The following is a 27,954-nucleotide window of genomic DNA, read 5'->3' as shown; positions in this document are numbered from 1 at the left end:
AAAGGACCCAGGCAGAGACGCTCGATGGACTCTCCCACTCCCAGGATCTGGGTGTCAAGGTTCTGCTTGTGTGGCAGGAACGGGTGAGGGAGCGGGCCCCGCGGGTGGGCCCCGTGTTCTGGGGAAGGCGGGTGTCGCCCCCCCACACACCCCATCCTCCAGGCCGAGGGGTGGGGGGGTCGGTCTGGGTGCACATGGAGGGTCGTGGCCTGGACCTGGCTCGGCTCAGCGGGGTCTCATGGAGTGAGTGTCCTAGCGTCCCTGGGGAGAGCCAGGCCTGTGGGCCTTGTTGCAGGCGCTGGGCGCTGGTCGTCGGGAGGCCAGCCGCAGGCCTGAAGGGACAGCGACCGGCAGCCCAGGGCTGCGCCTGCGCCCTGGCCCGAGGGCCCGGGGGTCACGGCCTGTCTCTCGGGGCCACGCAAGTTAAAAGTGTGTGTGGGAAGGGGGCGCAAAAGCCTACAGCACCCGGTATTCCCAGGCGGTCTCCCATCCAAGTACTAACCAGGCCCGACCCTGCTTAGCTTCCGAGATCAGACGAGATCGGGCGCGTTCAGGGTGGTATGGCCGTAGACGGGGAGGGCCGCCCGGGGGCGCCTCAAGAGCCTGCTCCGGGTTCCACCCTTCAGTCCAGGGGACGGGAGGGGGGTGGAGGGGGGAAATCGGAGGGGGTGGTCGCAGGGGGCCTCCCTCGCCCGCCCCACAACAGCGCAGCCCAGCCCAACTCAACTCAAGGCTGGGGGCTCTCACGCTCCGCTCCGACCTGACTCCACCGGGCAGCGGCCCAGGGGTCCTGGGAGACTGGGACTGGCTGAGTCCCGCCTCCAACACCGCCCCTCTCCACCTGGCTCCACCTACCGCGAGCCCCACCAAGCGCCCGCAGGGATCGCACCGCCCCGCCCCGGCCTGGCGTGGCCTGGCGTGGCCTGGCCTCCTCCGCCGCTCCTCGCCAAGGCCCAGGCCTCCCGCGACCCCAACCCCCCCACGGACCCCCGGCCCCCCACCGCCACGCCCACCCCGCCTTTCGCCAGGCGGAGAAGCCCAGAAGCCCTGGCCGTTTCAGTGTCCCGCGCGCGCGAACCTAGCCTAGCCTAGCCCGGAGCCCAGAGAGCCAGGGGCGGAGAGGCAGGCGGGCACCCCCCTCGGACACCCCAGGGACCCTGACACAGGCCCAGCGCCCCAGGCGGAAATGCAGTCCGACTGGGCAATGGCCAGCCGCCGGCCACACACGTCCCCTGAGCGTGCCTGGCGAGTGGAGCCACGCACAGGGAGGGCAGGAGGGAGGAACACACTCAGGGACTCAGGGAAAACCGGGCAGAGGGTGGCCGGGGGCAGCGGCCCGCTGGCTCCCAGTCAGTCAGTCGCCCGGCCAGGCTCAGAAGTGCGCCGCTGGGGTCGTGCCTCGCCCTGAGTTTCGGGCCCACTCTGCAAAGCCACCGCAGTCACCCCCTTCGGACCCAATGCCAAGGTCGGAGGGCTCTGCGCCTTGTTGGTACCAGTCAACGACCAGCACGTGCACAGCACCGCCCTGAGGAAGGGCATAGACCCCTCTGTCCAGTGTCCAGGAAAGGACCGCCTGTGGAAGAAGCACCCTGATTCAAACCCCTGTGGGAGCTTAGTCGGCGGCCTCACCAGACGGAAAGCCCCCTCCCCTGCAAGCATTGCAGGGGGGAGAGGGGGGAGGGAGGGGAGCGGTGGTTGCGTTGCGGGGACACGCGCCCACCGGGTCGTCAGGCCCTGCGTCTTGTCCTGTCCTCTGCAGGTGGACCGGTGACCGCGACCAAGGGGCCTCTGCTTCCCTGTCCCCACCGGCCAGGCTTCAACTCCTCTTGGCACCTGGTCCTCCATGGCAACCCCCTGGCCCCGAACCGCTTGCCTGCTCTGAAGGCTGCTTCCTCCTCTTTCAGGAGCGCCTGCCCTCTTTTGCCATCTGCTCTCTTGCTTGGCTCTCAGCGCAGACTCCTAAGACCCTGTGGCCTCCTCGGCCCTCTCTCAGCCTCTGCTGAGCACACACCCTGAAGTCCTGCGCGCACTTCAAGGGTGATGTGTGAATCCACTCTTACATCCATGGGAAGTTAGATGGGAGATGAGAGAACCTGTGACTGCCCAGTCTCCAGGCTACCATGGACCTGGTGACTTGCAGCCCAGAGTGAGTTGGCTGGGGTTGGGTGGGGGGTAGAGGGGTGAGTGTGTGTCTCTGTGTGTGTGTGTGTGTGTGTGTGTGTGTGAGAGAGAGAGAGAGAGAGAGAGAGAGAGAGAGAGAGAGAGGAGAGTCAAGGCCAGAGAGGGATTGAGTGGGAGATGGAGACAGGGATGCCTCCTCACAGGCCAAGAGAGGCACAAGAGAGAAGGAGAGATGGATGAACAGGGACCCACAGAGACATCTGCTGCTCCGATGAGAGTGAAAGGGAGAGACAGGCAGAGAGAGAGATTGACTCAGGGGGACCCTCACGGAGGAAGGCGGTGGGGAAGGAGGTAGAGACACAGGAGGGACCTTGCGGAGGTGGTGCAAAGAGAAAGGACCCAGGCAGAGACGCTCGATGGACTCTCCCACTCCCAGGATCTGGGTGTCAAGGTTCTGCTTGTGTGGCAGGAACGGGTGAGGGAGCGGGCCCCGCGGGTGGGCCCCGTGTTCTGGGGAAGGCGGGTGTCGCCCCCCCACACACCCCATCCTCCAGGCCGAGGGGTGGGGGGGTCGGTCTGGGTGCACATGGAGGGTCGTGGCCTGGACCTGGCTCGGCTCAGCGGGGTCTCATGGAGTGAGTGTCCTAGCGTCCCTGGGGAGAGCCAGGCCTGTGGGCCTTGTTGCAGGCGCTGGGCGCTGGTCGTCGGGAGGCCAGCCGCAGGCCTGAAGGGACAGCGACCGGCAGCCCAGGGCTGCGCCTGCGCCCTGGCCCGAGGGCCCGGGGGTCACGGCCTGTCTCTCGGGGCCACGCAAGTTAAAAGTGTGTGTGGGAAGGGGGCGCAAAAGCCTACAGCACCCGGTATTCCCAGGCGGTCTCCCATCCAAGTACTAACCAGGCCCGACCCTGCTTAGCTTCCGAGATCAGACGAGATCGGGCGCGTTCAGGGTGGTATGGCCGTAGACGGGGAGGGCCGCCCGGGGGCGCCTCAAGAGCCTGCTCCGGGTTCCACCCTTCAGTCCAGGGGACGGGAGGGGGGTGGAGGGGGGAAATCGGAGGGGGTGGTCGCAGGGGGCCTCCCTCGCCCGCCCCACAACAGCGCAGCCCAGCCCAACTCAACTCAAGGCTGGGGGCTCTCACGCTCCGCTCCGACCTGACTCCACCGGGCAGCGGCCCAGGGGTCCTGGGAGACTGGGACTGGCTGAGTCCCGCCTCCAACACCGCCGCTCTCCACCTGGCTCCACTTACCGCGAGCCCCACCAAGCGCCCGCAGGGATCGCACCGCCCCGCCCCGGCCTGGCGTGGCCTGGCGTGGCCTGGCCTCCTCCGCCGCTCCTCGCCAAGGCCCAGGCCTCCCGCGACCCCAACCCCCCCACGGACCCCCGGCCCCCCACCGCCACGCCCACCCCGCCTTTCGCCAGGCGGAGAAGCCCAGAAGCCCTGGCCGTTTCAGTGTCCCGCGCGCGCGAACCTAGCCTAGCCTAGCCCGGAGCCCAGAGAGCCAGGGGCGGAGAGGCAGGCGGGCACCCCCCTCGGACACCCCAGGGACCCTGACACAGGCCCAGCGCCCCAGGCGGAAATGCAGTCCGACTGGGCAATGGCCAGCCGCCGGCCACACACGTCCCCTGAGCGTGCCTGGCGAGTGGAGCCACGCACAGGGAGGGCAGGAGGGAGGAACACACTCAGGGACTCAGGGAAAACCGGGCAGAGGGTGGCCGGGGGCAGCGGCCCGCTGGCTCCCAGTCAGTCAGTCGCCCGGCCAGGCTCAGAAGTGCGCCGCTGGGGTCGTGCCTCGCCCTGAGTTTCGGGCCCACTCTGCAAAGCCACCGCAGTCACCCCCTTCGGACCCAATGCCAAGGTCGGAGGGCTCTGCGCCTTGTTGGTACCAGTCAACGACCAGCACGTGCACAGCACCGCCCTGAGGAAGGGCATAGACCCCTCTGTCCAGTGTCCAGGAAAGGACCGCCTGTGGAAGAAGCACCCTGATTCAAACCCCTGTGGGAGCTTAGTCGGCGGCCTCACCAGACGGAAAGCCCCCTCCCCTGCAAGCATTGCAGGGGGGAGAGGGGGGAGGGAGGGGAGCGGTGGTTGCGTTGCGGGGACACGCGCCCACCGGGTCGTCAGGCCCTGCGTCTTGTCCTGTCCTCTGCAGGTGGACCGGTGACCGCGACCAAGGGGCCTCTGCTTCCCTGTCCCCACCGGCCAGGCTTCAACTCCTCTTGGCACCTGGTCCTCCATGGCAACCCCCTGGCCCCGAACCGCTTGCCTGCTCTGAAGGCTGCTTCCTCCTCTTTCAGGAGCGCCTGCCCTCTTTTGCCATCTGCTCTCTTGCTTGGCTCTCAGCGCAGACTCCTAAGACCCTGTGGCCTCCTCGGCCCTCTCTCAGCCTCTGCTGAGCACACACCCTGAAGTCCTGCGCGCACTTCAAGGGTGATGTGTGAATCCACTCTTACATCCATGGGAAGTTAGATGGGAGATGAGAGAACCTGTGACTGCCCAGTCTCCAGGCTACCATGGACCTGGTGACTTGCAGCCCAGAGTGAGTTGGCTGGGGTTGGGTGGGGGGTACAGGGGTGAGTGTGTGTCTCTGTGTGTGTGTGTGTGTGTGTGTGTGAGAGAGAGAGAGAGAGAGAGAGAGAGAGAGAGAGAGAGGAGAGTCAAGGCCAGAGAGGGATTGAGTGGGAGATGGAGACAGGGATGCCTCCTCACAGGCCAAGAGAGGCACAAGAGAGAAGGAGAGATGGATGAACAGGGACCCACAGAGACATCTGCTGCTCCGATGAGAGTGAAAGGGAGAGACAGGCAGAGAGAGAGATTGACTCAGGGGGACCCTCACGGAGGAAGGCGGTGGGGAAGGAGGTAGAGACACAGGAGGGACCTTGCGGAGGTGGTGCAAAGAGAAAGGACCCAGGCAGAGACGCTCGATGGACTCTCCCACTCCCAGGATCTGGGTGTCAAGGTTCTGCTTGTGTGGCAGGAACGGGTGAGGGAGCGGGCCCCGCGGGTGGGCCCCGTGTTCTGGGGAAGGCGGGTGTCGCCCCCCCACACACCCCATCCTCCAGGCCGAGGGGTGGGGGGGTCGGTCTGGGTGCACATGGAGGGTCGTGGCCTGGACCTGGCTCGGCTCAGCGGGGTCTCATGGAGTGAGTGTCCTAGCGTCCCTGGGGAGAGCCAGGCCTGTGGGCCTTGTTGCAGGCGCTGGGCGCTGGTCGTCGGGAGGCCAGCCGCAGGCCTGAAGGGACAGCGACCGGCAGCCCAGGGCTGCGCCTGCGCCCTGGCCCGAGGGCCCGGGGGTCACGGCCTGTCTCTCGGGGCCACGCAAGTTAAAAGTGTGTGTGGGAAGGGGGCGCAAAAGCCTACAGCACCCGGTATTCCCAGGCGGTCTCCCATCCAAGTACTAACCAGGCCCGACCCTGCTTAGCTTCCGAGATCAGACGAGATCGGGCGCGTTCAGGGTGGTATGGCCGTAGACGGGGAGGGCCGCCCGGGGGCGCCTCAAGAGCCTGCTCCGGGTTCCACCCTTCAGTCCAGGGGACGGGAGGGGGGTGGAGGGGGGAAATCGGAGGGGGTGGTCGCAGGGGGCCTCCCTCGCCCGCCCCACAACAGCGCAGCCCAGCCCAACTCAACTCAAGGCTGGGGGCTCTCACGCTCCGCTCCGACCTGACTCCACCGGGCAGCGGCCCAGGGGTCCTGGGAGACTGGGACTGGCTGAGTCCCGCCTCCAACACCGCCCCTCTCCACCTGGCTCCACCTACCGCGAGCCCCACCAAGCGCCCGCAGGGATCGCACCGCCCCGCCCCGGCCTGGCGTGGCCTGGCGTGGCCTGGCCTCCTCCGCCGCTCCTCGCCAAGGCCCAGGCCTCCCGCGACCCCAACCCCCCCACGGACCCCCGGCCCCCCACCGCCACGCCCACCCCGCCTTTCGCCAGGCGGAGAAGCCCAGAAGCCCTGGCCGTTTCAGTGTCCCGCGCGCGCGAACCTAGCCTAGCCTAGCCCGGAGCCCAGAGAGCCAGGGGCGGAGAGGCAGGCGGGCACCCCCCTCGGACACCCCAGGGACCCTGACACAGGCCCAGCGCCCCAGGCGGAAATGCAGTCCGACTGGGCAATGGCCAGCCGCCGGCCACACACGTCCCCTGAGCGTGCCTGGCGAGTGGAGCCACGCACAGGGAGGGCAGGAGGGAGGAACACACTCAGGGACTCAGGGAAAACCGGGCAGAGGGTGGCCGGGGGCAGCGGCCCGCTGGCTCCCAGTCAGTCAGTCGCCCGGCCAGGCTCAGAAGTGCGCCGCTGGGGTCGTGCCTCGCCCTGAGTTTCGGGCCCACTCTGCAAAGCCACCGCAGTCACCCCCTTCGGACCCAATGCCAAGGTCGGAGGGCTCTGCGCCTTGTTGGTACCAGTCAACGACCAGCACGTGCACAGCACCGCCCTGAGGAAGGGCATAGACCCCTCTGTCCAGTGTCCAGGAAAGGACCGCCTGTGGAAGAAGCACCCTGATTCAAACCCCTGTGGGAGCTTAGTCGGCGGCCTCACCAGACGGAAAGCCCCCTCCCCTGCAAGCATTGCAGGGGGGAGAGGGGGGAGGGAGGGGAGCGGTGGTTGCGTTGCGGGGACACGCGCCCACCGGGTCGTCAGGCCCTGCGTCTTGTCCTGTCCTCTGCAGGTGGACCGGTGACCGCGACCAAGGGGCCTCTGCTTCCCTGTCCCCACCGGCCAGGCTTCAACTCCTCTTGGCACCTGGTCCTCCATGGCAACCCCCTGGCCCCGAACCGCTTGCCTGCTCTGAAGGCTGCTTCCTCCTCTTTCAGGAGCGCCTGCCCTCTTTTGCCATCTGCTCTCTTGCTTGGCTCTCAGCGCAGACTCCTAAGACCCTGTGGCCTCCTCGGCCCTCTCTCAGCCTCTGCTGAGCACACACCCTGAAGTCCTGCGCGCACTTCAAGGGTGATGTGTGAATCCACTCTTACATCCATGGGAAGTTAGATGGGAGATGAGAGAACCTGTGACTGCCCAGTCTCCAGGCTACCATGGACCTGGTGACTTGCAGCCCAGAGTGAGTTGGCTGGGGTTGGGTGGGGGGTAGAGGGGTGAGTGTGTGTCTCTGTGTGTGTGTGTGTGTGTGTGTGTGTGTGTGAGAGAGAGAGAGAGAGAGAGAGAGAGAGAGAGAGAGAGGAGAGTCAAGGCCAGAGAGGGATTGAGTGGGAGATGGAGACAGGGATGCCTCCTCACAGGCCAAGAGAGGCACAAGAGAGAAGGAGAGATGGATGAACAGGGACCCACAGAGACATCTGCTGCTCCGATGAGAGTGAAAGGGAGAGACAGGCAGAGAGAGAGATTGACTCAGGGGGACCCTCACGGAGGAAGGCGGTGGGGAAGGAGGTAGAGACACAGGAGGGACCTTGCGGAGGTGGTGCAAAGAGAAAGGACCCAGGCAGAGACGCTCGATGGACTCTCCCACTCCCAGGATCTGGGTGTCAAGGTTCTGCTTGTGTGGCAGGAACGGGTGAGGGAGCGGGCCCCGCGGGTGGGCCCCGTGTTCTGGGGAAGGCGGGTGTCGCCCCCCCACACACCCCATCCTCCAGGCCGAGGGGTGGGGGGGTCGGTCTGGGTGCACATGGAGGGTCGTGGCCTGGACCTGGCTCGGCTCAGCGGGGTCTCATGGAGTGAGTGTCCTAGCGTCCCTGGGGAGAGCCAGGCCTGTGGGCCTTGTTGCAGGCGCTGGGCGCTGGTCGTCGGGAGGCCAGCCGCAGGCCTGAAGGGACAGCGACCGGCAGCCCAGGGCTGCGCCTGCGCCCTGGCCCGAGGGCCCGGGGGTCACGGCCTGTCTCTCGGGGCCACGCAAGTTAAAAGTGTGTGTGGGAAGGGGGCGCAAAAGCCTACAGCACCCGGTATTCCCAGGCGGTCTCCCATCCAAGTACTAACCAGGCCCGACCCTGCTTAGCTTCCGAGATCAGACGAGATCGGGCGCGTTCAGGGTGGTATGGCCGTAGACGGGGAGGGCCGCCCGGGGGCGCCTCAAGAGCCTGCTCCGGGTTCCACCCTTCAGTCCAGGGGACGGGAGGGGGGTGGAGGGGGGAAATCGGAGGGGGTGGTCGCAGGGGGCCTCCCTCGCCCGCCCCACAACAGCGCAGCCCAGCCCAACTCAACTCAAGGCTGGGGGCTCTCACGCTCCGCTCCGACCTGACTCCACCGGGCAGCGGCCCAGGGGTCCTGGGAGACTGGGACTGGCTGAGTCCCGCCTCCAACACCGCCGCTCTCCACCTGGCTCCACTTACCGCGAGCCCCACCAAGCGCCCGCAGGGATCGCACCGCCCCGCCCCGGCCTGGCGTGGCCTGGCGTGGCCTGGCCTCCTCCGCCGCTCCTCGCCAAGGCCCAGGCCTCCCGCGACCCCAACCCCCCCACGGACCCCCGGCCCCCCACCGCCACGCCCACCCCGCCTTTCGCCAGGCGGAGAAGCCCAGAAGCCCTGGCCGTTTCAGTGTCCCGCGCGCGCGAACCTAGCCTAGCCTAGCCCGGAGCCCAGAGAGCCAGGGGCGGAGAGGCAGGCGGGCACCCCCCTCGGACACCCCAGGGACCCTGACACAGGCCCAGCGCCCCAGGCGGAAATGCAGTCCGACTGGGCAATGGCCAGCCGCCGGCCACACACGTCCCCTGAGCGTGCCTGGCGAGTGGAGCCACGCACAGGGAGGGCAGGAGGGAGGAACACACTCAGGGACTCAGGGAAAACCGGGCAGAGGGTGGCCGGGGGCAGCGGCCCGCTGGCTCCCAGTCAGTCAGTCGCCCGGCCAGGCTCAGAAGTGCGCCGCTGGGGTCGTGCCTCGCCCTGAGTTTCGGGCCCACTCTGCAAAGCCACCGCAGTCACCCCCTTCGGACCCAATGCCAAGGTCGGAGGGCTCTGCGCCTTGTTGGTACCAGTCAACGACCAGCACGTGCACAGCACCGCCCTGAGGAAGGGCATAGACCCCTCTGTCCAGTGTCCAGGAAAGGACCGCCTGTGGAAGAAGCACCCTGATTCAAACCCCTGTGGGAGCTTAGTCGGCGGCCTCACCAGACGGAAAGCCCCCTCCCCTGCAAGCATTGCAGGGGGGAGAGGGGGGAGGGAGGGGAGCGGTGGTTGCGTTGCGGGGACACGCGCCCACCGGGTCGTCAGGCCCTGCGTCTTGTCCTGTCCTCTGCAGGTGGACCGGTGACCGCGACCAAGGGGCCTCTGCTTCCCTGTCCCCACCGGCCAGGCTTCAACTCCTCTTGGCACCTGGTCCTCCATGGCAACCCCCTGGCCCCGAACCGCTTGCCTGCTCTGAAGGCTGCTTCCTCCTCTTTCAGGAGCGCCTGCCCTCTTTTGCCATCTGCTCTCTTGCTTGGCTCTCAGCGCAGACTCCTAAGACCCTGTGGCCTCCTCGGCCCTCTCTCAGCCTCTGCTGAGCACACACCCTGAAGTCCTGCGCGCACTTCAAGGGTGATGTGTGAATCCACTCTTACATCCATGGGAAGTTAGATGGGAGATGAGAGAACCTGTGACTGCCCAGTCTCCAGGCTACCATGGACCTGGTGACTTGCAGCCCAGAGTGAGTTGGCTGGGGTTGGGTGGGGGGTAGAGGGGTGAGTGTGTGTCTCTGTGTGTGTGTGTGTGTGTGTGTGTGTGTGTGTGTGAGAGAGAGAGAGAGAGAGAGAGAGAGAGATAGAGAGATAGGAGAGTCAAGGCCAGAGAGGGATTGAGTGGGAGATGGAGACAGGGATGCCTCCTCACAGGCCAAGAGAGGCACAAGAGAGAAGGAGAGATGGATGAACAGGGACCCACAGAGACATCTGCTGCTCCGATGAGAGTGAAAGGGAGAGACAGGCAGAGAGAGAGATTGACTCAGGGGGACCCTCACGGAGGAAGGCGGTGGGGAAGGAGGTAGAGACACAGGAGGGACCTTGCGGAGGTGGTGCAAAGAGAAAGGACCCAGGCAGAGACGCTCGATGGACTCTCCCACTCCCAGGATCTGGGTGTCAAGGTTCTGCTTGTGTGGCAGGAACGGGTGAGGGAGCGGGCCCCGCGGGTGGGCCCCGTGTTCTGGGGAAGGCGGGTGTCGCCCCCCCACACACCCCATCCTCCAGGCCGAGGGGTGGGGGGGTCGGTCTGGGTGCACATGGAGGGTCGTGGCCTGGACCTGGCTCGGCTCAGCGGGGTCTCATGGAGTGAGTGTCCTAGCGTCCCTGGGGAGAGCCAGGCCTGTGGGCCTTGTTGCAGGCGCTGGGCGCTGGTCGTCGGGAGGCCAGCCGCAGGCCTGAAGGGACAGCGACCGGCAGCCCAGGGCTGCGCCTGCGCCCTGGCCCGAGGGCCCGGGGGTCACGGCCTGTCTCTCGGGGCCACGCAAGTTAAAAGTGTGTGTGGGAAGGGGGCGCAAAAGCCTACAGCACCCGGTATTCCCAGGCGGTCTCCCATCCAAGTACTAACCAGGCCCGACCCTGCTTAGCTTCCGAGATCAGACGAGATCGGGCGCGTTCAGGGTGGTATGGCCGTAGACGGGGAGGGCCGCCCGGGGGCGCCTCAAGAGCCTGCTCCGGGTTCCACCCTTCAGTCCAGGGGACGGGAGGGGGGTGGAGGGGGGAAATCGGAGGGGGTGGTCGCAGGGGGCCTCCCTCGCCCGCCCCACAACAGCGCAGCCCAGCCCAACTCAACTCAAGGCTGGGGGCTCTCACGCTCCGCTCCGACCTGACTCCACCGGGCAGCGGCCCAGGGGTCCTGGGAGACTGGGACTGGCTGAGTCCCGCCTCCAACACCGCCCCTCTCCACCTGGCTCCACCTACCGCGAGCCCCACCAAGCGCCCGCAGGGATCGCACCGCCCCGCCCCGGCCTGGCGTGGCCTGGCGTGGCCTGGCCTCCTCCGCCGCTCCTCGCCAAGGCCCAGGCCTCCCGCGACCCCAACCCCCCCACGGACCCCCGGCCCCCCACCGCCACGCCCACCCCGCCTTTCGCCAGGCGGAGAAGCCCAGAAGCCCTGGCCGTTTCAGTGTCCCGCGCGCGCGAACCTAGCCTAGCCTAGCCCGGAGCCCAGAGAGCCAGGGGCGGAGAGGCAGGCGGGCACCCCCCTCGGACACCCCAGGGACCCTGACACAGGCCCAGGGCCCCAGGCGGAAATGCAGTCCGACAGGGCAATGGCCAGCCGCCGGCCACACACGTCCCCTGAGCGTGCCTGGCGAGTGGAGCCACGCACAGGGAGGGCAGGAGGGAGGAACACACTCAGGGACTCAGGGAAAACCGGGCAGAGGGTGGCCGGGGGCAGCGGCCCGCTGGCTCCCAGTCAGTCAGTCGCCCGGCCAGGCTCAGAAGTGCGCCGCTGGGGTCGTGCCTCGCCCTGAGTTTCGGGCCCACTCTGCAAAGCCACCGCAGTCACCCCCTTCGGACCCAATGCCAAGGTCGGAGGGCTCTGCGCCTTGTTGGTACCAGTCAACGACCAGCACGTGCACAGCACCGCCCTGAGGAAGGGCATAGACCCCTCTGTCCAGTGTCCAGGAAAGGACCGCCTGTGGAAGAAGCACCCTGATTCAAACCCCTGTGGGAGCTTAGTCGGCGGCCTCACCAGACGGAAAGCCCCCTCCCCTGCAAGCATTGCAGGGGGGAGAGGGGGGAGGGAGGGGAGCGGTGGTTGCGTTGCGGGGACACGCGCCCACCGGGTCGTCAGGCCCTGCGTCTTGTCCTGTCCTCTGCAGGTGGACCGGTGACCGCGACCAAGGGGCCTCTGCTTCCCTGTCCCCACCGGCCAGGCTTCAACTCCTCTTGGCACCTGGTCCTCCATGGCAACCCCCTGGCCCCGAACCGCTTGCCTGCTCTGAAGGCTGCTTCCTCCTCTTTCAGGAGCGCCTGCCCTCTTTTGCCATCTGCTCTCTTGCTTGGCTCTCAGCGCAGACTCCTAAGACCCTGTGGCCTCCTCGGCCCTCTCTCAGCCTCTGCTGAGCACACACCCTGAAGTCCTGCGCGCACTTCAAGGGTGATGTGTGAATCCACTCTTACATCCATGGGAAGTTAGATGGGAGATGAGAGAACCTGTGACTGCCCAGTCTCCAGGCTACCATGGACCTGGTGACTTGCAGCCCAGAGTGAGTTGGCTGGGGTTGGGTGGGGGGTAGAGGGGTGAGTGTGTGTCTGTGTGTGTGTGTGTGTGTGTGTGTGTGAGAGAGAGAGAGAGAGAGAGAGAGAGAGAGAGAGAGAGAGAGAGGAGAGTCAAGGCCAGAGAGGGATTGAGTGGGAGATGGAGACAGGGATGCCTCCTCACAGGCCAAGAGAGGCACAAGAGAGAAGGAGAGATGGATGAACAGGGACCCACAGAGACATCTGCTGCTCCGATGAGAGTGAAAGGGAGAGACAGGCAGAGAGAGAGATTGACTCAGGGGGACCCTCACGGAGGAAGGCGGTGGGGAAGGAGGTAGAGACACAGGAGGGACCTTGCGGAGGTGGTGCAAAGAGAAAGGACCCAGGCAGAGACGCTCGATGGACTCTCCCACTCCCAGGATCTGGGTGTCAAGGTTCTGCTTGTGTGGCAGGAACGGGTGAGGGAGCGGGCCCCGCGGGTGGGCCCCGTGTTCTGGGGAAGGCGGGTGTCGCCCCCCCACACACCCCATCCTCCAGGCCGAGGGGTGGGGGGGTCGGTCTGGGTGCACATGGAGGGTCGTGGCCTGGACCTGGCTCGGCTCAGCGGGGTCTCATGGAGTGAGTGTCCTAGCGTCCCTGGGGAGAGCCAGGCCTGTGGGCCTTGTTGCAGGCGCTGGGCGCTGGTCGTCGGGAGGCCAGCCGCAGGCCTGAAGGGACAGCGACCGGCAGCCCAGGGCTGCGCCTGCGCCCTGGCCCGAGGGCCCGGGGGTCACGGCCTGTCTCTCGGGGCCACGCAAGTTAAAAGTGTGTGTGGGAAGGGGGCGCAAAAGCCTACAGCACCCGGTATTCCCAGGCGGTCTCCCATCCAAGTACTAACCAGGCCCGACCCTGCTTAGCTTCCGAGATCAGACGAGATCGGGCGCGTTCAGGGTGGTATGGCCGTAGACGGGGAGGGCCGCCCGGGGGCGCCTCAAGAGCCTGCTCCGGGTTCCACCCTTCAGTCCAGGGGACGGGAGGGGGGTGGAGGGGGGAAATCGGAGGGGGTGGTCGCAGGGGGCCTCCCTCGCCCGCCCCACAACAGCGCAGCCCAGCCCAACTCAACTCAAGGCTGGGGGCTCTCACGCTCCGCTCCGACCTGACTCCACCGGGCAGCGGCCCAGGGGTCCTGGGAGACTGGGACTGGCTGAGTCCCGCCTCCAACACCGCCCCTCTCCACCTGGCTCCACCTACCGCGAGCCCCACCAAGCGCCCGCAGGGATCGCACCGCCCCGCCCCGGCCTGGCGTGGCCTGGCGTGGCCTGGCCTCCTCCGCCGCTCCTCGCCAAGGCCCAGGCCTCCCGCGACCCCAACCCCCCCACGGCCCCCCGGCCCCCCACCGCCACGCCCACCCCGCCTTTCGCCAGGCGGAGAAGCCCAGAAGCCCTGGCCGTTTCAGTGTCCCGCGCGCGCGAACCTAGCCTAGCCTAGCCCGGAGCCCAGAGAGCCAGGGGCGGAGAGGCAGGCGGGCACCCCCCTCGGACACCCCAGGGACCCTGACACAGGCCCAGCGCCCCAGGCGGAAATGCAGTCCGACTGGGCAATGGCCAGCCGCCGGCCACACACGTCCCCTGAGCGTGCCTGGCGAGTGGAGCCACGCACAGGGAGGGCAGGAGGGAGGAACACACTCAGGGACTCAGGGAAAACCGGGCAGAGGGTGGCCGGGGGCAGCGGCCCGCTGGCTCCCAGTCAGTCAGTCGCCCGGCCAGGCTCAGAAGTGCGCCGCTGGGGTCGTGCCTCGCCCTGAGTTTCGGGCCCACTCTGCAAAGCCACCGCAGTCACCCCCTTCGGACCCAATGCCAAGGTCGGAGGGCTCTGCGCCTTGTTGGTACCAGTCAACGACCAGCACGTGCACAGCACCGCCCTGAGGAAGGGCATAGACCCCTCTGTCCAGTGTCCAGGAAAGGACCGCCTGTGGAAGAAGCACCCTGATTCAAACCCCTGTGGGAGCTTAGTCGGCGGCCTCACCAGACGGAAAGCCCCCTCCCCTGCAAGCATTGCAGGGGGGAGAGGGGGGAGGGAGGGGAGCGGTGGTTGCGTTGCGGGGACACGCGCCCACCGGGTCGTCAGGCCCTGCGTCTTGTCCTGTCCTCTGCAGGTGGACCGGTGACCGCGACCAAGGGGCCTCTGCTTCCCTGTCCCCACCGGCCAGGCTTCAACTCCTCTTGGCACCTGGTCCTCCATGGCAACCCCCTGGCCCCGAACCGCTTGCCTGCTCTGAAGGCTGCTTCCTCCTCTTTCAGGAGCGCCTGCCCTCTTTTGCCATCTGCTCTCTTGCTTGGCTCTCAGCGCAGACTCCTAAGACCCTGTGGCCTCCTCGGCCCTCTCTCAGCCTCTGCTGAGCACACACCCTGAAGTCCTGCGCGCACTTCAAGGGTGATGTGTGAATCCACTCTTACATCCATGGGAAGTTAGATGGGAGATGAGAGAACCTGTGACTGCCCAGTCTCCAGGCTACCATGGACCTGGTGACTTGCAGCCCAGAGTGAGTTGGCTGGGGTTGGGTGGGGGGTAGAGGGGTGAGTGTGTGTCTCTGTGTGTGTGTGTGTGTGTGTGTGTGTGAGAGAGAGAGAGAGAGAGAGAGAGAGAGAGAGAGAGAGGAGAGTCAAGGCCAGAGAGGGATTGAGTGGGAGATGGAGACAGGGATGCCTCCTCACAGGCCAAGAGAGGCACAAGAGAGAAGGAGAGATGGATGAACAGGGACCCACAGAGACATCTGCTGCTCCGATGAGAGTGAAAGGGAGAGACAGGCAGAGAGAGAGATTGACTCAGGGGGACCCTCACGGAGGAAGGCGGTGGGGAAGGAGGTAGAGACACAGGAGGGACCTTGCGGAGGTGGTGCAAAGAGAGAAGGACCCAGGCAGAGACGCTCGATGGACTCTCCCACTCCCAGGATCTGGGTGTCAAGGTTCTGCTTGTGTGGCAGGAACGGGTGAGGGAGCGGGCCCCGCGGGTGGGCCCCGTGTTCTGGGGAAGGCGGGTGTCGCCCCCCCACACACCCCATCCTCCAGGCCGAGGGGTGGGGGGGTCGGTCTGGGTGCACATGGAGGGTCGTGGCCTGGACCTGGCTCGGCTCAGCGGGGTCTCATGGAGTGAGTGTCCTAGCGTCCCTGGGGAGAGCCAGGCCTGTGGGCCTTGTTGCAGGCGCTGGGCGCTGGTCGTCGGGAGGCCAGCCGCAGGCCTGAAGGGACAGCGACCGGCAGCCCAGGGCTGCGCCTGCGCCCTGGCCCGAGGGCCCGGGGGTCACGGCCTGTCTCTCGGGGCCACGCAAGTTAAAAGTGTGTGTGGGAAGGGGGCGCAAAAGCCTACAGCACCCGGTATTCCCAGGCGGTCTCCCATCCAAGTACTAACCAGGCCCGACCCTGCTTAGCTTCCGAGATCAGACGAGATCGGGCGCGTTCAGGGTGGTATGGCCGTAGACGGGGAGGGCCGCCCGGGGGCGCCTCAAGAGCCTGCTCCGGGTTCCACCCTTCAGTCCAGGGGACGGGAGGGGGGTGGAGGGGGGAAATCGGAGGGGGTGGTCGCAGGGGGCCTCCCTCGCCCGCCCCACAACAGCGCAGCCCAGCCCAACTCAACTCAAGGCTGGGGGCTCTCACGCTCCGCTCCGACCTGACTCCACCGGGCAGCGGCCCAGGGGTCCTGGGAGACTGGGACTGGCTGAGTCCCGCCTCCAACACCGCCCCTCTCCACCTGGCTCCACCTACCGCGAGCCCCACCAAGCGCCCGCAGGGATCGCACCGCCCCGCCCCGGCCTGGCGTGGCCTGGCGTGGCCTGGCCTCCTCCGCCGCTCCTCGCCAAGGCCCAGGCCTCCCGCGACCCCAACCCCCCCACGGCCCCCCGGCCCCCCACCGCCACGCCCACCCCGCCTTTCGCCAGGCGGAGAAGCCCAGAAGCCCTGGCCGTTTCAGTGTCCCGCGCGCGCGAACCTAGCCTAGCCTAGCCCGGAGCCCAGAGAGCCAGGGGCGGAGAGGCAGGCGGGCACCCCCCTCGGACACCCCAGGGACCCTGACACAGGCCCAGGGCCCCAGGCGGAAATGCAGTCCGACAGGGCAATGGCCAGCCGCCGGCCACACACGTCCCCTGAGCGTGCCTGGCGAGTGGAGCCACGCACAGGGAGGGCAGGAGGGAGGAACACACTCAGGGACTCAGGGAAAACCGGGCAGAGGGTGGCCGGGGGCAGCGGCCCGCTGGCTCCCAGTCAGTCAGTCGCCCGGCCAGGCTCAGAAGTGCGCCGCTGGGGTCGTGCCTCGCCCTGAGTTTCGGGCCCACTCTGCAAAGCCACCGCAGTCACCCCCTTCGGACCCAATGCCAAGGTCGGAGGGCTCTGCGCCTTGTTGGTACCAGTCAACGACCAGCACGTGCACAGCACCGCCCTGAGGAAGGGCATAGACCCCTCTGTCCAGTGTCCAGGAAAGGACCGCCTGTGGAAGAAGCACCCTGATTCAAACCCCTGTGGGAGCTTAGTCGGCGGCCTCACCAGACGGAAAGCCCCCTCCCCTGCAAGCATTGCAGGGGGGAGAGGGGGGAGGGAGGGGAGCGGTGGTTGCGTTGCGGGGACACGCGCCCACCGGGTCGTCAGGCCCTGCGTCTTGTCCTGTCCTCTGCAGGTGGACCGGTGACCGCGACCAAGGGGCCTCTGCTTCCCTGTCCCCACCGGCCAGGCTTCAACTCCTCTTGGCACCTGGTCCTCCATGGCAACCCCCTGGCCCCGAACCGCTTGCCTGCTCTGAAGGCTGCTTCCTCCTCTTTCAGGAGCGCCTGCCCTCTTTTGCCATCTGCTCTCTTGCTTGGCTCTCAGCGCAGACTCCTAAGACCCTGTGGCCTCCTCGGCCCTCTCTCAGCCTCTGCTGAGCACACACCCTGAAGTCCTGCGCGCACTTCAAGGGTGATGTGTGAATCCACTCTTACATCCATGGGAAGTTAGATGGGAGATGAGAGAACCTGTGACTGCCCAGTCTCCAGGCTACCATGGACCTGGTGACTTGCAGCCCAGAGTGAGTTGGCTGGGGTTGGGTGGGGGGTAGAGGGGTGAGTGTGTGTCTGTGTGTGTGTGTGTGTGTGTGTGTGTGAGAGAGAGAGAGAGAGAGAGAGAGAGAGAGAGAGAGAGGAGAGTCAAGGCCAGAGAGGGATTGAGTGGGAGATGGAGACAGGGATGCCTCCTCACAGGCCAAGAGAGGCACAAGAGAGAAGGAGAGATGGATGAACAGGGACCCACAGAGACATCTGCTGCTCCGATGAGAGTGAAAGGGAGAGACAGGCAGAGAGAGAGATTGACTCAGGGGGACCCTCACGGAGGAAGGCGGTGGGGAAGGAGGTAGAGACACAGGAGGGACCTTGCGGAGGTGGTGCAAAGAGAAAGGACCCAGGCAGAGACGCTCGATGGACTCTCCCACTCCCAGGATCTGGGTGTCAAGGTTCTGCTTGTGTGGCAGGAACGGGTGAGGGAGCGGGCCCCGCGGGTGGGCCCCGTGTTCTGGGGAAGGCGGGTGTCGCCCCCCCACACACCCCATCCTCCAGGCCGAGGGGTGGGGGGGTCGGTCTGGGTGCACATGGAGGGTCGTGGCCTGGACCTGGCTCGGCTCAGCGGGGTCTCATGGAGTGAGTGTCCTAGCGTCCCTGGGGAGAGCCAGGCCTGTGGGCCTTGTTGCAGGCGCTGGGCGCTGGTCGTCGGGAGGCCAGCCGCAGGCCTGAAGGGACAGCGACCGGCAGCCCAGGGCTGCGCCTGCGCCCTGGCCCGAGGGCCCGGGGGTCACGGCCTGTCTCTCGGGGCCACGCAAGTTAAAAGTGTGTGTGGGAAGGGGGCGCAAAAGCGTACAGCACCCGGTATTCCCAGGCGGTCTCCCATCCAAGTACTAACCAGGCCCGACCCTGCTTAGCTTCCGAGATCAGACGAGATCGGGCGCGTTCAGGGTGGTATGGCCGTAGACGGGGAGGGCCGCCCGGGGGCGCCTCAAGAGCCTGCTCCGGGTTCCACCCTTCAGTCCAGGGGACGGGAGGGGGGTGGAGGGGGGAAATCGGAGGGGGTGGTCGCAGGGGGCCTCCCTCGCCCGCCCCACAACAGCGCAGCCCAGCCCAACTCAACTCAAGGCTGGGGGCTCTCACGCTCCGCTCCGACCTGACTCCACCGGGCAGCGGCCCAGGGGTCCTGGGAGACTGGGACTGGCTGAGTCCCGCCTCCAACACCGCCCCTCTCCACCTGGCTCCACCTACCGCGAGCCCCACCAAGCGCCCGCAGGGATCGCACCGCCCCGCCCCGGCCTGGCGTGGCCTGGCGTGGCCTGGCCTCCTCCGCCGCTCCTCGCCAAGGCCCAGGCCTCCCGCGACCCCAACCCCCCCACGGACCCCCGGCCCCCCACCGCCACGCCCACCCCGCCTTTCGCCAGGCGGAGAAGCCCAGAAGCCCTGGCCGTTTCAGTGTCCCGCGCGCGCGAACCTAGCCTAGCCTAGCCCGGAGCCCAGAGAGCCAGGGGCGGAGAGGCAGGCGGGCACCCCCCTCGGACACCCCAGGGACCCTGACACAGGCCCAGCGCCCCAGGCGGAAATGCAGTCCGACTGGGCAATGGCCAGCCGCCGGCCACACACGTCCCCTGAGCGTGCCTGGCGAGTGGAGCCACGCACAGGGAGGGCAGGAGGGAGGAACACACTCAGGGACTCAGGGAAAACCGGGCAGAGGGTGGCCGGGGGCAGCGGCCCGCTGGCTCCCAGTCAGTCAGTCGCCCGGCCAGGCTCAGAAGTGCGCCGCTGGGGTCGTGCCTCGCCCTGAGTTTCGGGCCCACTCTGCAAAGCCACCGCAGTCATCCCCTTCGGACCCAATGCCAAGGTCGGAGGGCTCTGCGCCTTGTTGGTACCAGTCAACGACCAGCACGTGCACAGCACCGCCCTGAGGAAGGGCATAGACCCCTCTGTCCAGTGTCCAGGAAAGGACCGCCTGTGGAAGAAGCACCCTGATTCAAACCCCTGTGGGAGCTTAGTCGGCGGCCTCACCAGACGGAAAGCCCCCTCCCCTGCAAGCATTGCAGGGGGGAGAGGGGGGAGGGAGGGGAGCGGTGGTTGCGTTGCGGGGACACGCGCCCACCGGGTCGTCAGGCCCTGCGTCTTGTCCTGTCCTCTGCAGGTGGACCGGTGACCGCGACCAAGGGGCCTCTGCTTCCCTGTCCCCACCGGCCAGGCTTCAACTCCTCTTGGCACCTGGTCCTCCATGGCAACCCCCTGGCCCCGAACCGCTTGCCTGCTCTGAAGGCTGCTTCCTCCTCTTTCAGGAGCGCCTGCCCTCTTTTGCCATCTGCTCTCTTGCTTGGCTCTCAGCGCAGACTCCTAAGACCCTGTGGCCTCCTCGGCCCTCTCTCAGCCTCTGCTGAGCACACACCCTGAAGTCCTGCGCGCACTTCAAGGGTGATGTGTGAATCCACTCTTACATCCATGGGAAGTTAGATGGGAGATGAGAGAACCTGTGACTGCCCAGTCTCCAGGCTACCATGGACCTGGTGACTTGCAGCCCAGAGTGAGTTGGCTGGGGTTGGGTGGGGGGTACAGGGGTGAGTGTGTGTCTCTGTGTGTGTGTGTGTGTGTGTGTGTGAGAGAGAGAGAGAGAGAGAGAGAGAGAGAGAGAGAGAGGAGAGTCAAGGCCAGAGAGGGATTGAGTGGGAGATGGAGACAGGGATGCCTCCTCACAGGCCAAGAGAGGCACAAGAGAGAAGGAGAGATGGATGAACAGGGACCCACAGAGACATCTGCTGCTCCGATGAGAGTGAAAGGGAGAGACAGGCAGAGAGAGAGATTGACTCAGGGGGACCCTCACGGAGGAAGGCGGTGGGGAAGGAGGTAGAGACACAGGAGGGACCTTGCGGAGGTGGTGCAAAGAGAAAGGACCCAGGCAGAGACGCTCGATGGACTCTCCCACTCCCAGGATCTGGGTGTCAAGGTTCTGCTTGTGTGGCAGGAACGGGTGAGGGAGCGGGCCCCGCGGGTGGGCCCCGTGTTCTGGGGAAGGCGGGTGTCGCCCCCCCACACACCCCATCCTCCAGGCCGAGGGGTGGGGGGGTCGGTCTGGGTGCACATGGAGGGTCGTGGCCTGGACCTGGCTCGGCTCAGCGGGGTCTCATGGAGTGAGTGTCCTAGCGTCCCTGGGGAGAGCCAGGCCTGTGGGCCTTGTTGCAGGCGCTGGGCGCTGGTCGTCGGGAGGCCAGCCGCAGGCCTGAAGGGACAGCGACCGGCAGCCCAGGGCTGCGCCTGCGCCCTGGCCCGAGGGCCCGGGGGTCACGGCCTGTCTCTCGGGGCCACGCAAGTTAAAAGTGTGTGTGGGAAGGGGGCGCAAAAGCCTACAGCACCCGGTATTCCCAGGCGGTCTCCCATCCAAGTACTAACCAGGCCCGACCCTGCTTAGCTTCCGAGATCAGACGAGATCGGGCGCGTTCAGGGTGGTATGGCCGTAGACGGGGAGGGCCGCCCGGGGGCGCCTCAAGAGCCTGCTCCGGGTTCCACCCTTCAGTCCAGGGGACGGGAGGGGGGTGGAGGGGGGAAATCGGAGGGGGTGGTCGCAGGGGGCCTCCCTCGCCCGCCCCACAACAGCGCAGCCCAGCCCAACTCAACTCAAGGCTGGGGGCTCTCACGCTCCGCTCCGACCTGACTCCACCGGGCAGCGGCCCAGGGGTCCTGGGAGACTGGGACTGGCTGAGTCCCGCCTCCAACACCGCCCCTCTCCACCTGGCTCCACCTACCGCGAGCCCCACCAAGCGCCCGCAGGGATCGCACCGCCCCGCCCCGGCCTGGCGTGGCCTGGCGTGGCCTGGCCTCCTCCGCCGCTCCTCGCCAAGGCCCAGGCCTCCCGCGACCCCAACCCCCCCACGGACCCCCGGCCCCCCACCGCCACGCCCACCCCGCCTTTCGCCAGGCGGAGAAGCCCAGAAGCCCTGGCCGTTTCAGTGTCCCGCGCGCGCGAACCTAGCCTAGCCTAGCCCGGAGCCCAGAGAGCCAGGGGCGGAGAGGCAGGCGGGCACCCCCCTCGGACACCCCAGGGACCCTGACACAGGCCCAGCGCCCCAGGCGGAAATGCAGTCCGACTGGGCAATGGCCAGCCGCCGGCCACACACGTCCCCTGAGCGTGCCTGGCGAGTGGAGCCACGCACAGGGAGGGCAGGAGGGAGGAACACACTCAGGGACTCAGGGAAAACCGGGCAGAGGGTGGCCGGGGGCAGCGGCCCGCTGGCTCCCAGTCAGTCAGTCGCCCGGCCAGGCTCAGAAGTGCGCCGCTGGGGTCGTGCCTCGCCCTGAGTTTCGGGCCCACTCTGCAAAGCCACCGCAGTCATCCCCTTCGGACCCAATGCCAAGGTCGGAGGGCTCTGCGCCTTGTTGGTACCAGTCAACGACCAGCACGTGCACAGCACCGCCCTGAGGAAGGGCATAGACCCCTCTGTCCAGTGTCCAGGAAAGGACCGCCTGTGGAAGAAGCACCCTGATTCAAACCCCTGTGGGAGCTTAGTCGGCGGCCTCACCAGACGGAAAGCCCCCTCCCCTGCAAGCATTGCAGGGGGGAGAGGGGGGAGGGAGGGGAGCGGTGGTTGCGTTGCGGGGACACGCGCCCACCGGGTCGTCAGGCCCTGCGTCTTGTCCTGTCCTCTGCAGGTGGACCGGTGACCGCGACCAAGGGGCCTCTGCTTCCCTGTCCCCACCGGCCAGGCTTCAACTCCTCTTGGCACCTGGTCCTCCATGGCAACCCCCTGGCCCCGAACCGCTTGCCTGCTCTGAAGGCTGCTTCCTCCTCTTTCAGGAGCGCCTGCCCTCTTTTGCCATCTGCTCTCTTGCTTGGCTCTCAGCGCAGACTCCTAAGACCCTGTGGCCTCCTCGGCCCTCTCTCAGCCTCTGCTGAGCACACACCCTGAAGTCCTGCGCGCACTTCAAGGGTGATGTGTGAATCCACTCTTACATCCATGGGAAGTTAGATGGGAGATGAGAGAACCTGTGACTGCCCAGTCTCCAGGCTACCATGGACCTGGTGACTTGCAGCCCAGAGTGAGTTGGCTGGGGTTGGGTGGGGGGTAGAGGGGTGAGTGTGTGTCTCTGTGTGTGTGTGTGTGTGTGTGTGTGTGTGAGAGAGAGAGAGAGAGAGAGAGAGAGAGAGAGAGAGAGAGAGGAGAGTCAAGGCCAGAGAGGGATTGAGTGGGAGATGGAGACAGGGATGCCTCCTCACAGGCCAAGAGAGGCACAAGAGAGAAGGAGAGATGGATGAACAGGGACCCACAGAGACATCTGCTGCTCCGATGAGAGTGAAAGGGAGAGACAGGCAGAGAGAGAGATTGACTCAGGGGGACCCTCACGGAGGAAGGCGGTGGGGAAGGAGGTAGAGACACAGGAGGGACCTTGCGGAGGTGGTGCAAAGAGAAAGGACCCAGGCAGAGACGCTCGATGGACTCTCCCACTCCCAGGATCTGGGTGTCAAGGTTCTGCTTGTGTGGCAGGAACGGGTGAGGGAGCGGGCCCCGCGGGTGGGCCCCGTGTTCTGGGGAAGGCGGGTGTCGCCCCCCCACACACCCCATCCTCCAGGCCGAGGGGTGGGGGGGTCGGTCTGGGTGCACATGGAGGGTCGTGGCCTGGACCTGGCTCGGCTCAGCGGGGTCTCATGGAGTGAGTGTCCTAGCGTCCCTGGGGAGAGCCAGGCCTGTGGGCCTTGTTGCAGGCGCTGGGCGCTGGTCGTCGGGAGGCCAGCCGCAGGCCTGAAGGGACAGCGACCGGCAGCCCAGGGCTGCGCCTGCGCCCTGGCCCGAGGGCCCGGGGGTCACGGCCTGTCTCTCGGGGCCACGCAAGTTAAAAGTGTGTGTGGGAAGGGGGCGCAAAAGCCTACAGCACCCGGTATTCCCAGGCGGTCTCCCATCCAAGTACTAACCAGGCCCGACCCTGCTTAGCTTCCGAGATCAGACGAGATCGGGCGCGTTCAGGGTGGTATGGCCGTAGACGGGGAGGGCCGCCCGGGGGCGCCTCAAGAGCCTGCTCCGGGTTCCACCCTTCAGTCCAGGGGACGGGAGGGGGGTGGAGGGGGGAAATCGGAGGGGGTGGTCGCAGGGGGCCTCCCTCGCCCGCCCCACAACAGCGCAGCCCAGCCCAACTCAACTCAAGGCTGGGGGCTCTCACGCTCCGCTCCGACCTGACTCCACCGGGCAGCGGCCCAGGGGTCCTGGGAGACTGGGACTGGCTGAGTCCCGCCTCCAACACCGCCGCTCTCCACCTGGCTCCACTTACCGCGAGCCCCACCAAGCGCCCGCAGGGATCGCACCGCCCCGCCCCGGCCTGGCGTGGCCTGGCGTGGCCTGGCCTCCTCCGCCGCTCCTCGCCAAGGCCCAGGCCTCCCGCGACCCCAACCCCCCCACGGACCCCCGGCCCCCCACCGCCACGCCCACCCCGCCTTTCGCCAGGCGGAGAAGCCCAGAAGCCCTGGCCGTTTCAGTGTCCCGCGCGCGCGAACCTAGCCTAGCCTAGCCCGGAGCCCAGAGAGCCAGGGGCGGAGAGGCAGGCGGGCACCCCCCTCGGACACCCCAGGGACCCTGACACAGGCCCAGCGCCCCAGGCGGAAATGCAGTCCGACTGGGCAATGGCCAGCCGCCGGCCACACACGTCCCCTGAGCGTGCCTGGCGAGTGGAGCCACGCACAGGGAGGGCAGGAGGGAGGAACACACTCAGGGACTCAGGGAAAACCGGGCAGAGGGTGGCCGGGGGCAGCGGCCCGCTGGCTCCCAGTCAGTCAGTCGCCCGGCCAGGCTCAGAAGTGCGCCGCTGGGGTCGTGCCTCGCCCTGAGTTTCGGGCCCACTCTGCAAAGCCACCGCAGTCACCCCCTTCGGACCCAATGCCAAGGTCGGAGGGCTCTGCGCCTTGTTGGTACCAGTCAACGACCAGCACGTGCACAGCACCGCCCTGAGGAAGGGCATAGACCCCTCTGTCCAGTGTCCAGGAAAGGACCGCCTGTGGAAGAAGCACCCTGATTCAAACCCCTGTGGGAGCTTAGTCGGCGGCCTCACCAGACGGAAAGCCCCCTCCCCTGCAAGCATTGCAGGGGGGAGAGGGGGGAGGGAGGGGAGCGGTGGTTGCGTTGCGGGGACACGCGCCCACCGGGTCGTCAGGCCCTGCGTCTTGTCCTGTCCTCTGCAGGTGGACCGGTGACCGCGACCAAGGGGCCTCTGCTTCCCTGTCCCCACCGGCCAGGCTTCAACTCCTCTTGGCACCTGGTCCTCCATGGCAACCCCCTGGCCCCGAACCGCTTGCCTGCTCTGAAGGCTGCTTCCTCCTCTTTCAGGAGCGCCTGCCCTATTTTGCCATCTGCTCTCTTGCTTGGCTCTCAGCGCAGACTCCTAAGACCCTGTGGCCTCCTCGGCCCTCTCTCAGCCTCTGCTGAGCACACACCCTGAAGTCCTGCGCGCACTTCAAGGGTGATGTGTGAATCCACTCTTACATCCATGGGAAGTTAGATGGGAGATGAGAGAACCTGTGACTGCCCAGTCTCCAGGCTACCATGGACCTGGTGACTTGCAGCCCAGAGTGAGTTGGCTGGGGTTGGGTGGGGGGTAGAGGGGTGAGTGTGTGTCTCTCTGTGTGTGTGTGTGTGTGTGTGTGTGTGTGTGTGAGAGAGAGAGAGAGAGAGAGAGAGAGAGAGAGAGAGAGAGGAGAGTCAAGGCCAGAGAGGGATTGAGTGGGAGATGGAGACAGGGATGCCTCCTCACAGGCCAAGAGAGGCACAAGAGAGAAGGAGAGATGGATGAACAGGGACCCACAGAGACATCTGCTGCTCCGATGAGAGTGAAAGGGAGAGACAGGCAGAGAGAGAGATTGACTCAGGGGGACCCTCACGGAGGAAGGCGGTGGGGAAGGAGGTAGAGACACAGGAGGGACCTTGCGGAGGTGGTGCAAAGAGAAAGGACCCAGGCAGAGACGCTCGATGGACTCTCCCACTCCCAGGATCTGGGTGTCAAGGTTCTGCTTGTGTGGCAGGAACGGGTGAGGGAGCGGGCCCCGCGGGTGGGCCCCGTGTTCTGGGGAAGGCGGGTGTCGCCCCCCCACACACCCCATCCTCCAGGCCGAGGGGTGGGGGGGTCGGTCTGGGTGCACATGGAGGGTCGTGGCCTGGACCTGGCTCGGCTCAGCGGGGTCTCATGGAGTGAGTGTCCTAGCGTCCCTGGGGAGAGCCAGGCCTGTGGGCCTTGTTGCAGGCGCTGGGCGCTGGTCGTCGGGAGGCCAGCCGCAGGCCTGAAGGGACAGCGACCGGCAGCCCAGGGCTGCGCCTGCGCCCTGGCCCGAGGGCCCGGGGGTCACGGCCTGTCTCTCGGGGCCACGCAAGTTAAAAGTGTGTGTGGGAAGGGGGCGCAAAAGCCTACAGCACCCGGTATTCCCAGGCGGTCTCCCATCCAAGTACTAACCAGGCCCGACCCTGCTTAGCTTCCGAGATCAGACGAGATCGGGCGCGTTCAGGGTGGTATGGCCGTAGACGGGGAGGGCCGCCCGGGGGCGCCTCAAGAGCCTGCTCCGGGTTCCACCCTTCAGTCCAGGGGACGGGAGGGGGGTGGAGGGGGGAAATCGGAGGGGGTGGTCGCAGGGGGCCTCCCTCGCCCGCCCCACAACAGCGCAGCCCAGCCCAACTCAACTCAAGGCTGGGGGCTCTCACGCTCCGCTCCGACCTGACTCCACCGGGCAGCGGCCCAGGGGTCCTGGGAGACTGGGACTGGCTGAGTCCCGCCTCCAACACCGCCCCTCTCCACCTGGCTCCACCTACCGCGAGCCCCACCAAGCGCCCGCAGGGATCGCACCGCCCCGCCCCGGCCTGGCGTGGCCTGGCGTGGCCTGGCCTCCTCCGCCGCTCCTCGCCAAGGCCCAGGCCTCCCGCGACCCCAACCCCCCCACGGACCCCCGGCCCCCCACCGCCACGCCCACCCCGCCTTTCGCCAGGCGGAGAAGCCCAGAAGCCCTGGCCGTTTCAGTGTCCCGCGCGCGCGAACCTAGCCTAGCCTAGCCCGGAGCCCAGAGAGCCAGGGGCGGAGAGGCAGGCGGGCACCCCCCTCGGACACCCCAGGGACCCTGACACAGGCCCAGCGCCCCAGGCGGAAATGCAGTCCGACTGGGCAATGGCCAGCCGCCGGCCACACACGTCCCCTGAGCGTGCCTGGCGAGTGGAGCCACGCACAGGGAGGGCAGGAGGGAGGAACACACTCAGGGACTCAGGGAAAACCGGGCAGAGGGTGGCCGGGGGCAGCGGCCCGCTGGCTCCCAGTCAGTCAGTCGCCCGGCCAGGCTCAGAAGTGCGCCGCTGGGGTCGTGCCTCGCCCTGAGTTTCGGGCCCACTCTGCAAAGCCACCGCAGTCACCCCCTTCGGACCCAATGCCAAGGTCGGAGGGCTCTGCGCCTTGTTGGTACCAGTCAACGACCAGCACGTGCACAGCACCGCCCTGAGGAAGGGCATAGACCCCTCTGTCCAGTGTCCAGGAAAGGACCGCCTGTGGAAGAAGCACCCTGATTCAAACCCCTGTGGGAGCTTAGTCGGCGGCCTCACCAGACGGAAAGCCCCCTCCCCTGCAAGCATTGCAGGGGGGAGAGGGGGGAGGGAGGGGAGCGGTGGTTGCGTTGCGGGGACACGCGCCCACCGGGTCGTCAGGCCCTGCGTCTTGTCCTGTCCTCTGCAGGTGGACCGGTGACCGCGACCAAGGGGCCTCTGCTTCCCTGTCCCCACCGGCCAGGCTTCAACTCCTCTTGGCACCTGGTCCTCCATGGCAACCCCCTGGCCCCGAACCGCTTGCCTGCTCTGAAGGCTGCTTCCTCCTCTTTCAGGAGCGCCTGCCCTCTTTTGCCATCTGCTCTCTTGCTTGGCTCTCAGCGCAGACTCCTAAGACCCTGTGGCCTCCTCGGCCCTCTCTCAGCCTCTGCTGAGCACACACCCTGAAGTCCTGCGCGCACTTCAAGGGTGATGTGTGAATCCACTCTTACATCCATGGGAAGTTAGATGGGAGATGAGAGAACCTGTGACTGCCCAGTCTCCAGGCTACCATGGACCTGGTGACTTGCAGCCCAGAGTGAGTTGGCTGGGGTTGGGTGGGGGGTAGAGGGGTGAGTGTGTGTCTCTCTGTGTGTGTGTGTGTGTGTGTGTGTGTGTGTGTGAGAGAGAGAGAGAGAGAGAGAGAGAGAGAGAGAGAGAGGAGAGTCAAGGCCAGAGAGGGATTGAGTGGGAGATGGAGACAGGGATGCCTCCTCACAGGCCAAGAGAGGCACAAGAGAGAAGGAGAGATGGATGAACAGGGACCCACAGAGACATCTGCTGCTCCGATGAGAGTGAAAGGGAGAGACAGGCAGAGAGAGAGATTGACTCAGGGGGACCCTCACGGAGGAAGGCGGTGGGGAAGGAGGTAGAGACACAGGAGGGACCTTGCGGAGGTGGTGCAAAGAGAAAGGACCCAGGCAGAGACGCTCGATGGACTCTCCCACTCCCAGGATCTGGGTGTCAAGGTTCTGCTTGTGTGGCAGGAACGGGTGAGGGAGCGGGCCCCGCGGGTGGGCCCCGTGTTCTGGGGAAGGCGGGTGTCGCCCCCCCACACACCCCATCCTCCAGGCCGAGGGGTGGGGGGGTCGGTCTGGGTGCACATGGAGGGTCGTGGCCTGGACCTGGCTCGGCTCAGCGGGGTCTCATGGAGTGAGTGTCCTAGCGTCCCTGGGGAGAGCCAGGCCTGTGGGCCTTGTTGCAGGCGCTGGGCGCTGGTCGTC

General features: G+C 66.7%; 11 non-coding genes across 11 annotated transcripts; all 11 read right to left on the bottom strand.

Annotated features, from left to right (window-relative positions):
• Positions 1-453: 453 nt before the first annotated feature.
• On the bottom strand, positions 454-572 carry LOC139701916 (5S ribosomal RNA). The gene has a single exon (XR_011704515.1). It is a non-coding gene; the product is annotated as a 5S ribosomal RNA (ribosomal RNA).
• Positions 573-2,966: 2,394 nt separating this feature from the next.
• Positions 2,967-3,085, bottom strand: LOC139701914 (5S ribosomal RNA). Its single transcript, XR_011704513.1, has one exon. It is a non-coding gene; the product is annotated as a 5S ribosomal RNA (ribosomal RNA).
• Positions 3,086-5,473: 2,388 nt separating this feature from the next.
• LOC139701913 (5S ribosomal RNA) lies at positions 5,474-5,592 on the bottom strand. Its single transcript, XR_011704512.1, has one exon. It is a non-coding gene; the product is annotated as a 5S ribosomal RNA (ribosomal RNA).
• Positions 5,593-7,986: 2,394 nt separating this feature from the next.
• LOC139701912 (5S ribosomal RNA) lies at positions 7,987-8,105 on the bottom strand. The gene has a single exon (XR_011704511.1). It is a non-coding gene; the product is annotated as a 5S ribosomal RNA (ribosomal RNA).
• A 2,400-nt stretch (positions 8,106-10,505) lies between these two features.
• On the bottom strand, positions 10,506-10,624 carry LOC139701911 (5S ribosomal RNA). Its single transcript, XR_011704510.1, has one exon. It is a non-coding gene; the product is annotated as a 5S ribosomal RNA (ribosomal RNA).
• A 2,394-nt stretch (positions 10,625-13,018) lies between these two features.
• LOC139701910 (5S ribosomal RNA) lies at positions 13,019-13,137 on the bottom strand. Its single transcript, XR_011704509.1, has one exon. It is a non-coding gene; the product is annotated as a 5S ribosomal RNA (ribosomal RNA).
• A 2,391-nt stretch (positions 13,138-15,528) lies between these two features.
• Positions 15,529-15,647, bottom strand: LOC139701909 (5S ribosomal RNA). The gene has a single exon (XR_011704508.1). It is a non-coding gene; the product is annotated as a 5S ribosomal RNA (ribosomal RNA).
• A 2,388-nt stretch (positions 15,648-18,035) lies between these two features.
• On the bottom strand, positions 18,036-18,154 carry LOC139701966 (5S ribosomal RNA). Its single transcript, XR_011704565.1, has one exon. It is a non-coding gene; the product is annotated as a 5S ribosomal RNA (ribosomal RNA).
• Positions 18,155-20,542: 2,388 nt separating this feature from the next.
• On the bottom strand, positions 20,543-20,661 carry LOC139701908 (5S ribosomal RNA). The gene has a single exon (XR_011704507.1). It is a non-coding gene; the product is annotated as a 5S ribosomal RNA (ribosomal RNA).
• A 2,396-nt stretch (positions 20,662-23,057) lies between these two features.
• Positions 23,058-23,176, bottom strand: LOC139701907 (5S ribosomal RNA). The gene has a single exon (XR_011704506.1). It is a non-coding gene; the product is annotated as a 5S ribosomal RNA (ribosomal RNA).
• A 2,400-nt stretch (positions 23,177-25,576) lies between these two features.
• On the bottom strand, positions 25,577-25,695 carry LOC139701906 (5S ribosomal RNA). The gene has a single exon (XR_011704505.1). It is a non-coding gene; the product is annotated as a 5S ribosomal RNA (ribosomal RNA).
• Between the last annotated feature and the right edge of the window lie 2,259 nt (positions 25,696-27,954).

Source organism: Marmota flaviventris, chromosome 14 (assembly GCF_047511675.1).
Source record: "Marmota flaviventris isolate mMarFla1 chromosome 14, mMarFla1.hap1, whole genome shotgun sequence".
In the NCBI taxonomy this organism is placed as follows: Eukaryota; Metazoa; Chordata; class Mammalia; order Rodentia; family Sciuridae; genus Marmota; species Marmota flaviventris.
This window is presented reverse-complemented; position numbering and strand designations above follow the sequence as displayed.